The sequence below is a fragment of the Chanodichthys erythropterus genome, chromosome 13 (assembly GCF_024489055.1).
Source record: "Chanodichthys erythropterus isolate Z2021 chromosome 13, ASM2448905v1, whole genome shotgun sequence".
Lineage (NCBI taxonomy): Eukaryota > Metazoa > Chordata > Actinopteri > Cypriniformes > Xenocyprididae > Chanodichthys > Chanodichthys erythropterus.
The window spans coordinates 36,704,299-36,715,081 of record NC_090233.1 but is presented as its reverse complement, the minus strand read 5'-3'; the positions used below and the strand labels follow the sequence as shown (position 1 = coordinate 36,715,081).

Below are 10,783 nucleotides of genomic sequence, written 5' to 3'. Positions count from 1 at the left end.
CGTCCACAAGCTAATGCTAATCAAAGCATATACATTTAAACGACAAAAATACAAATACAAATACAGTTAATAACTGCACATAACCTCCTGAAAATCCCAATAAAACATACATGTAAATATGTCTTTAATTATTAATTCGGCTTACCAAAGCAGTCAACATTTATTAGTTTAAAATGCCAGCAACACAACAAACGCGCCAAGAGCACACCTAGTGTGCGCCACTAATGAGTGTCCCGCCAGAAGCAAACCCTACATACTTTAGTTCCGGGAATAACCTATGACTATTTAGCTATGACTAAATATAAATGAACTATAAAAATCAGATAACAGTTTAGACCAAATTAAATTTATTAGTTGTAGTTAGTCTATTTTCCACATTTGATTAGACAGATCTATGTAATTAATGGCTAAATAATCATGTGCCATTGCAATTATTTGTCACAAAGCTGCAGATGGCAGATTATGATATTACAGTGTAAATTATGACAGTATTAAATCACGTTTAATTCAAATTCAGAGTACTTTTTGTTTACTCTTATGGAGGCTGATTTATTTAGTTTACCCCTAAATGTTAATTAATGCATTAATTATCAAATATGTATTAACGCGTAGTTAAGGCTGCTGTTTTCATGCATGAATCCCTATGACTCCTGTCGTAGTTAAGGATCACTCTTCATTATTTCATATCTTAACTAATCATGAGTTCATGTTGAAGTAACTATTAATTTAGGTATTAGTTCATGGTTATTCATGTACTGTTATTGTAAAGTGTTACCAAAAAAATTGTTTCTTTCTCATTTTGCTCGAAAGTTGTGCTGCCGACTTGTGTCCCTGGTTTCTGTGACGGGTCACAAATGAAAATTCTGTCAGTAATTACTCACCCTCATGTTGATACAACCATGTAAGTCTTTCTTTCATCTTCGGATCACAAATTAATATTTTTGTGATTAAATATGAGCGGTGGAATACTCCTCCATTGGCTTTAAGGGGGCCCAAACTTGTCCATCCAGAAAGTCAGTGAAGAAAATGTTTAAATAGTCCATGCCACTACAGTGGTTCAACCGTACGTTACTCAAGCGACGATAATACTTTTCGTGCGAAAAAAACAAACTAAAGAACGACTTTATGCAACTATTCATTTTCTCTCTTGTAGGCCTCTGACGTTAGTTCACGAGAGCTCCACGACGCATGCGCGAGAACTAAACTGACGACGGTCTTCTTCTACTACTACTTGTTACTGGCTGCTCACTCCTTAGGAGTATTACCGCCACCTAGTGTTCAAGATGAAGTGCTGGCATAGCCGGAAGCGCTTAACTTTGTTTACAAGCAGGTGAACGCGCGCGCTGTATGTAAAAACCATTATTTGTAAATATGTCAGCAGATTTTGACGTAGATGGTCCATCTTCTGATTGGTTCATTTGCTATGTAATAAATAAAATGTTAGACATGATGCAAAGTCACTTATTTGATAAAAAGTTAACAAATTTAGAATGCTACCTAGTCTTCACATATTGCTAATTCAACAATGCTAGTGACTGATGCATTAGCTGTGCTTAGCTATACTACGGACAATGACAATAAACTTTGTGGCCCGCAAAATGTCGCTGTAGCATGCTTTTAAACCAGTCTTACAAAAAATAGAAAATATTGCTTTTGTTAGTAAATTTAAGTAAGTAATATGATTTCAAGTACAGCTTACCACAGAAAACTTGCTAGCAGTCACCGGCGCTTTGTTGCAGTTGAGACCTTTAAAACACGCATACATAAATTGCAGTAAATATTACTAAATCTTTTGTCAAATGAAACGTTAACGCAGTTTACCGAGGTAAATATATATATATATATATATATATATATATAATTTTTTTTATTTTTTTTTACCTTGCTCGCTGGTCTCTCTCTCTCTCGGGGATAAGTCTTCACGGGGTGCACCAGTACACCGGACGCAGACTGTGGCGCTGCCGCGCTGGTTCCGTCTCTACCCCAGACGCAAACGACGCGATCCAACAAAAGACAGAACCATACAATCACTGTTTGCACTGAATGATCCGGCGCGACACGACAAATCCCAGACAGTATAACGTTACTGATGGCCCGTTATATGTACGGTACTCCGAGTCCAAGTGTGACGGTCTTGCCTGGGTGGTCTTCCTGCACAATGGGGAACACGTAGAAATAAAGGAAACAGCACGGAGAATTAAAATCACTTCCACAGCATGTCTTATCTCTGCTGTTTCTTTAAAACAGTTCTTTCTTTTTCTTAATCTTTTTAAAATCACTTAAATCTTTATGCATTGTGATCGTATAGTGTTAACAATTTTCAATTTGACAACTTCAATAGACTTTTCAATGAATTTATCACAAATAAATGAAAAACTGAACAATTCAATTAAATTGGATTTGAAGGGTAAACATCCCCACCTAGCGGCGAATTTATATAATTCCATTTGAACTATTAATTAATACATTAAACATTAAAACAACACATCTTACAACATACCTGCACAATGGGGAACACATAGAAATAAAGGAAACAGCACGGAGAATTAAAATCACTTCTACATAAAACAAAGACAATGCACAAATTAATCACGAGTAGGCCTCGTATTACAAACTAAAAATAACTCAACATAAAACAACACATTCGATGCCAAACACATATCAACAGTTGTATAAGAAGTTCATTGCAGTATAAATCAGCAATAAAGCAGTTAGTTATGTGTTTTTAATCATTTTAACTTATAAATCTCCAGCTGTTGAAAATGTTTGACTTAACCACAGCATGTCTTATTATCTCTGCTGTGGGTGGTCCCTATTTCACGTGCTATATGCCATCACGTAGCAGACAGATGGCGCTGTCCCCATTTATGCATTAATTTAACACTTTTACACACCGTTACACAAGCGCTCACGCTATTTCTGACACAAGGGACAAACAGGTTTGCATTTTGTAAAGGTCCGGCAGCTTCAGTGTGTCCTTGGGCTGTTAGCGTTGTAGACGCGCGGTGTTAGGCAAATCATGTCAAACCAAATGTACAAAAAAACAAGACGGAATGGTGCCAGAGAGGCCGTTACAGCAAATACAGTATACTGCAAATTTAAAAAATACAGTAAATCGCTGTATGTGGTGTTTGACGTCACAGAAAATTCCCATGATGCAAAGGGAATCACAGTTATATACTGTAAAGAGAATTAGCAGTAATACTGGGTGATATATGGTAAATAACTGTAGAAATTACAGAAATGTCAAACAGTGTGGTTAGCTGGATGATCTATGGCTGTTTTTGTGTTTTCTGATGGTTGTTCATGAGTCTTTTGTTTGTTCTGGACAGTTAAACTGAGCTCTGTTCTTCAGAAAAATCCCCTAAGTCCTGCAAATTCTTTGGATTTTATGGATCTTTTTGCATATTTGAACCCTTTCCAGCAGTGACTGAATGATTTTGAGATACGTCTTTTTACACTGATGACAACTGAGGGACTCAAACACAACTATTAAAAAAGGTTCAAACATTCACTGATGCTTCAGAAGGAAACACGATGCATTAAGAGCCGGGGGTGAAAACTTTTGGAATTTGAAGATCAAGGTAAATTGTATTTAATCTGAATCTTCTGAAGGGCAGTACTAAATGAAAAAAAAAAAATGATATTTAAACGAAATAAGAAAAATTTGGACATCTTCATCCTATTCAAAATTTTTCACCTCCCGTCTCTTAATGCATCGTGTTTTCTTCGGAACCTTTTTTAATAGTTGAGTCCCTCAGTTTTACTCAGTGTGAAAAGATGGATCTGAAAATCATACAGTCACTGCTGTAAAGGATTTTTCTGAAGAACAGAGCTCAGTTTAACTGCTCTTTAGTCTGAGCAGTTAAACTGAGCTCTGTTCTTCAGAAAATTCCTTTTAAAGTCCTAAGGGACTCATGAACAACCATCACAAAACATAAAAAAATAGATCATCCAGCTAACCACACACAGTATGAAGAATCAAGGGTTCACATACTTTGAAGTGGGGATATTTTAATAAATTCTGCTATTTTATTTTTGTGTTATGGATTATATGTAAACATATTTCATGTAAAATATCTTAGTACAGTACTAAATAAAAAATAACGTGCATTTTGTATGATATCTTATTTTGTCAATTTTTTTCACATTTTCACAGATTCTGCAAGTGGTTCACAAACTTTTTCTTGCAACTGTATGCATATGTTGACTGATCATATATGAGTAAAGTAACTGCAAAAAGTAGGTTCTGACTGGTGCAACTAAACCATGAATGTGTACTGCAGAGAGCATTTCCTGTCAAGGCTGAACTGTTATTTATAGCTTGTGGTTAATGCTTGTGGTTTGGAAGACAAAGTTGAATTTGTACTTTAAGAGTAACATGACAAGCCAAATTGCTTTCTTTTGTTTTATCACTTTTATTATTATTATTATTATTATTTAAACACATCGAAACATGTATCTCCCTGTTGTCTTGTTTGACATGATCAGATATGTCAAAAAAGGGGAAAAGGGCAGTCGCAATTTCTGTTTCATGTCAAGTTAACATGATCTATTTTTCTGGCTTTTTTCTTTCTTTCGGGGCATTAGACTATGTTACAGAAAGCATTAAAGCACAATTTCTCTGCTTTGGAATAATATATAAAACTGAATTTAAATGTTAACATGAATCTTTTTCAAGATCAGAGTCATACAATTCTAATAAGTACCCAGCCAGAGAAAAACCAACAACTAGAGCAGCCAGAGAAAAACCAACATTAGAAGAATCAAGAGTAAAAGCACTGACCTCAATCATGGTGACATCAAACCAAACTTATTTTCAACAAATCAACATCTAAACCTCTGGTAATTCTCAATAACAACTTTTGTAGATATAAGTCAGAAATAAAGTCAGTATGGTTAGTAATAAGTGAAGCTGGTAATGCTGTTTGTGGAGATGTTTAATCAGATCTTGAGTGATTTAATGTCTTTTATCTTCAGTTGATTTCATCGAAGGCTGTGGCTGAAGTTATAGTTCTTGTTGTTCCTCTGTCCTTCTGTGATTCTGCTCGTTATCACCTTATTATCTCATTAACTCCAGCATGTTTCTGTGTTACATTTAACAGCCTGTAGTATCCACACTGAGCACTGTTCATTTCATCTGGGCTAACCCATGTGGGGCCTCCATGGAAACTGGACAAAACTGGCTGGGCCCCAGTAGACAGCCCAGGTGACACCCATCTGGGCCCCACATATCTGTGCTGGCTGAGTAGCTGTTCAACATGTGCTCAGGTGTGAAGAGAAATCCATCTAGATCAGGGATGGACATCTCTGGCCCTTGAGATCCACTCCTGCAGAATTTCCTTCACCAACCCTAAACAAAAACACATTTACATGTTGAGCTTTTTGGGAGGTTATTTTTTCTTCTGGGTTTAAATTTGTGATCGTGTCATGTCGCAGGATGACATTTTCTTACAGAACATTACTCATGACACCATGTGTTGGTTTCCTTCAAACTGTGAGATCATAGCCAATAAATGGTGCAAACAGTGTGACTAATCTGTCTCTGTGGTAAGCAAAAAACTTTCCTGTAAGTGGGTTGAACTTCACCTTTGAAGTCATTTCAGCTACTTGTCCTTCCCTTTTGGTGAATGCTATATTTGAAGTTGAATCTGCATAATGGGCAAAGTAATGGTGCTTTTAGGCTGCTGAGGTATGTCAAATCATTTACATTTTTTTGTATTTTGTGTTTTATTCTAATAACCATTTGGCCAAAAGAAATGTATAAATTGTTTGTTTTGTAAATTGTAATTTTTTTTTTTTAGCTCAAAGGTTGTGGTAAGTAATGGCTCCACAGACCTGCTTTACCATGTTCAGAGGAAGAGACTGCATGAAGTGAGCTGAATATCTTTAAAAAAAAATTGAATAATGAATATTGAATAGTATGGTTGTGCCCAAGGTGCGAATTAGCCTAAACCAGGGGTAGGCAAGTTCGGTCCTAAAGAGCCGCTGTCCTGCAGAGTTTAGCTCCAACCCTGAAAAAAAACCTTCAGCTGCCTATAGCCTTAGTAATCCTGTAGAGCTTGATTAGCTTGTTCAGGTGTGTTTGATTAGAGTTGGAGCTAAACTCAGCAGGACAGCTGCTCTCTAGGACCCGAACTTGCCTACCCCTGGCCTAAACAATGTCCTTCAGGGGGGTCAAAAAAAGTTTGGGTGGGGGGCAGAGGTGGGTAGTCCAGGGGTCAGAAAGTAAAAGTCCTGCCATATTTTTATTCCACCCACTGAAACATTAATGAGATAAATACGTGTTTAATTGAGTGATGATTGACCATTATTGAAGACACCTGATGATAACAAGCAGAATCACCAAAGGAGAAAATCACAATTTTTAAGTTACCATCATCGAGGTCAGGGTTTGTTTTAGTTGAGCTCTTGACCCTTGACTTTTTAATATTAGATTTTGTTTGGGCATTTTTAACTGCATTAAAACCAACCAGACAAGCAAAGTTAAGAGATGATCAGGTGGTGTTGGTTATGTTTTCACATAATCATTGTTTAATCTGAATCACCAAACTCTTTTAGAGTCCAATGTCTGAGTTCAATTTACATTATTGATTACAGCAGCACTGTGATTCTACAGCAGAAGATCTTTATCAATACAAAAATACATATTTTTTTAAAGTTCTGATTTAAAAAAAATAATAATTCATTTAAACACACCGACATGGTGAGAATATAAAGCATGTTGCAGTGCATTCTGGGTGCCACCAATCAAAATTCATCCATGCCTCCCATCATGCATTGCTGCATGAATAAATTATGAGCTGAATTGTCTTAGTAATTTTCTTTATTCTCACTATTTAAATTTTGCTGTTTTTCTGTGACTTTTTAGTAGCTTGTTTTCTAATTTTCAGAGTTGATCTGTTTATCAGAATATGTTGCTTGTCACCATTGTTGAGATTCATACGCTGATTCTTGATGTCTCTGTGTGTGCTTAAAATATTATCTTTTTTTTGTAATAAGGACAACTTAAAAAAAAAAACAACAACGACGAAAAAAAATTGTAGGATCATGGTGCTGCTGTAATCAATAATGTACTGTAAATCTAACTCAGAGATTGGGCTCTAAATGAGTTCAGTGATTCAGATCAAACAATGATTATGTGAAAACATAACCAACACCACCAGATAATCTTTTAACTTTGCTTGTCTGGTTGGTTTTAATGCAGTTAAAACTGCCCAAACAAAATCTATTATTAAAATGTCAAGGGTCAAGAGCTCAACTAAAACAAACCCTGACCTTGATGATGGTAACTTAAAAATTGTGATTTTCTCCTTTGGTGATTCTGCTTGTTATCATCAGGTGTCTTCAATAATGGTCAATCATGCTAATCAATTAATCACTTATTTATCTCATTAACTTTAACAGTGCTTCAGTGGGTGGAATAAAAATATGGCAGGACTTTCTGAACCCTGGACTACCCACCTCTGATGGGTAGAAAGCTGTTGCCAGTTATTTACTGTAATCTACAGTATGTTACTGTAAAGATACCATGCACTAAATTAAAACTCACGTTACCTCATTTCATTTGCAGAAACCAACTGCCTCAAATTGTCAGAACAACATTTAAATTTACAAACTAATTTTTATTATATGTTAATATGAGCATATAATTACCAAAGTCTCTTAATCTTCTCCTGAACCTAAGCACAGGCTCTACTCTTCAGCACAATGGTGACCCGCAAAACTCAATTTTACACTAAACTACTGGCAACAGTGTTGACAGTATAAAACTGGCAATAGTGTTGCCAGTACATGACTGTTTTTTAACTAACAGTTTGTAACTGTTAAATTATATTTTGTGGGTGTGTCTTTTTATCTTACACCTTTAACCCTTTAAGCCCCACAGGAACATCCTCTAGTGTCCACACTACAGAGTAAAAGTAACATTGACACTGTGTTGCAGTGAGATAATTAAGTTTATATTTAAGTGATGATTGAGCATTAATGATGAACACCTGCTGTTAACAAGCAGAACCACTGAAAAGAGGGACAAGAACGGAATAAATATGAGCAAAAACTACAACTATGAGCAGAACTACAACTGTCTTCCAGCCATTACACATTATTACACTTATTACTGACCAGATTAACTTTATTTCTACAAAAGAAATCTTATTGAGAATTAACAGAAGTTTAGATGTTGATATTTTGGTGAAAATGTTTGGTTTGATTGAGGAAATCAGCATTTGCTTTAGTTGAGATCTTTACCCATGACCTTTTAATACATTAGTTTTTTCTTCTCTGGCTGCTTTAACTATTCATATATTTATGGCTGAAATAAATATAAAGAAAAATTGTTGAGTGCTGATAGTTATGTGTTGGTGAAGACATAACCATCACATAGTCACAGATATAGTACAATCAATACAGATGAAACCCATTGAATCAAAGACTAGACACAGAAATAAATCAGTGAATTAGACAAGTCCAAGCTGATTACAGAATCATCACAACAGCCAAACACCTGACCAACTTTATGTTGGCTTTTTTCCTGCCATGTGTTTTATAAACACTCAGTTACAGCAGCCAGAAAAAGCAAATGTAAAAGAGACTTGTCAACACAATGGTGACTGCAAACTTCAATACATTTTTATTTCCAATAAAACATCAACATCCATATCTGTTAATTCCCAACAAGAACTTCTGTACATGTATGAAAAAAATAATGTCAAACTAGTTTGACACTGAAGTCAGTTGTAGTTCTTGTGTTTCTGCTCGTGACATTTTTCTGATCTTTGTAGGGTCTGCACAGTCTCAAGGATGAGCAGGTCCCACCATAAACTGTGTTTAAGCCTCAATTCACGGGACTTTGGTTTGTAAATCTTACATCGATTCCGGCCCGGCAGACATTAATGGATCACGAGACTCTTTTTTATGACTATTTCGATAAGTCCCAAAACTCTCCTCTGTGACTTCAAAGGAGATGCGAACCCCACGGATCGGGTTTCGAGGAGACAGGACCGAATTCCAAACGGTCATAAAAAGGAAAATACACGCACGCACCCACAGACACACACACACACATACAAAGCCCTACATAAAGACTGTATACACAAATATTATACCTGCAAATATTAATGTATCTGCCACTATGGTGCTTGTTGCATGTATGTGTTCCCATTCAGTCGGTCACGTTCGACGTACGTCGGACAGACCGACGAATAGGAATCTCGCTAGAGAGGCCAATCTACTTCGAGTGTAACTAAACGAGCCAATGCACATTGGCATGCAATCATATGCATCAGCTGCTCGCCTCGCAGCGCAGGTATATAATGAGCAGCAGGTGCGTTGCATCTTCAGTTTTTCGCTTCGGAGCCGAACGGTGTTTGTTCCTGTTCTCTGCAAGCGAGTGTCTGCTAGAAGACGAGTAAAGCTTTTTGGTTGAACTTCTCTTTTTTTCCGAGTGCGGGCGAACAGCATAGCAGCGGGGTCGAAGTCCTCTCTTTTTCTGTTTTTGAGCGCTGAAAAGTCGTTTTTACGGCTGGTAAGAGTGAGCGCCTTCAAAGAGAGAGAGAAAGCACACGACAGGCTGCACACAATCCCTGTCTGTGTTGCGGTGGCCGTTCCCCTGCGTGCTTCAGCACTTCTAAAAGAGTAAAGTCCCTGAAAGAGCTTACACAAGTAGATTCGCGTCTTTTTAAAGACGACATCCTACTTGTGTTTCTGGATGCGGTCGTTCCTGTCCTCACTGACGGCCACGATCACCGTTTCACATGTCTGGGCGCGTGATGAAATGATGTTCGTGGGTGTTCATGTTTTCATATGAGAACATGATCACGTCGACACGCCGGTCGTGACTCTTCTTTCTCCGGGAAGCTTGAGTCCCCTCTGTTGTTGGCCAGCTGCTGCTTGTGTGTAAAAGCACAGCCGCGGGTCTGCCCGACACTCTGGGAGACCGTGGAGATCAACGAGAGCAAACCTCTCGCTCCTCTGCGTGTCGTGTGCCGTCGAGCTGCCGGGCTGCAGCGCGGGTTGTCACGGCAACCCAGCGCTCGCTCGGCGCTCTAGATGCGCGGTTCCCTTGCATAATCTCCATTGTAGCGCCCTCTCTGGTGCACCAGAAGAGGTCTACTTTGCTGATATGGCTTGGGTGACATGAGGTTTAGGGGTTCCTTCGGGGAACCAACCCCCTAGGGCCCCTCCCTCTCTAGCGCATTGCAAGCTGTGCAGTTTCTGGATTGAATTGCTGGTCCTTTTCATAGGGGAACCTAGCATTTCATTCAGAGCTCCAGCTGAGGGACAGACGTCGATTGCAGCATCGGAGGGAGTGCTGTTATGCTCTGGAAATGAGGGTGACGCTGCCCACTGTAATGGTGTGTGCTTATGCTGACTCAGATTCGGAGTTTACAGCCATGTTTCCTGGGTCTTCCAGATGTGCATGGAAAACGTGGCAGTATTGCGGCAGTGTTGGCAGTATTTTCCTCTCTCACTACCCTCTTGGAACGGGTGGCTGTACACAGACCACACCCACCCTGCATGTGAGGCCAAGGCACTCTTTTTGCATGAGGGTAGTTCTGTGCTGGGGTTGAGCTGCGCTTGTTGACTAACCGTGATCAAAGTCACGGCGCAGGCCCTCAGCCAGACGATGTCCACCTCAGTGGTCCAGAAGTGCCCCCTGGCTTACCTTTTGAGGTGTGAGAGGTTGTCAAGCTAAATGCTTTCTCAGTGCTCCCATCTTACGAGGTGGCCTTTTCGGTGACACTATCGAGGAATGAGCCCAGCGGTTCTCCTCAGTTAGTAG

At 38.6% G+C, this 10,783-nt stretch overlaps 1 long non-coding RNA gene across 1 annotated transcript; it reads right to left on the bottom strand.

The window, feature by feature from the left end:
- Window positions 1–843: 843 nt before the first annotated feature.
- LOC137034896 (uncharacterized) lies at window positions 844–5,300 on the bottom strand. Its single transcript, XR_010897005.1, has 3 exons — window positions 4,787–5,300; window positions 1,882–2,151; window positions 844–1,746 (listed from the first exon to the last, which is right to left on the bottom strand). It is a non-coding gene; the product is annotated as an uncharacterized lncRNA (long non-coding RNA).
- Window positions 5,301–10,783: the final 5,483 nt, after the last annotated feature.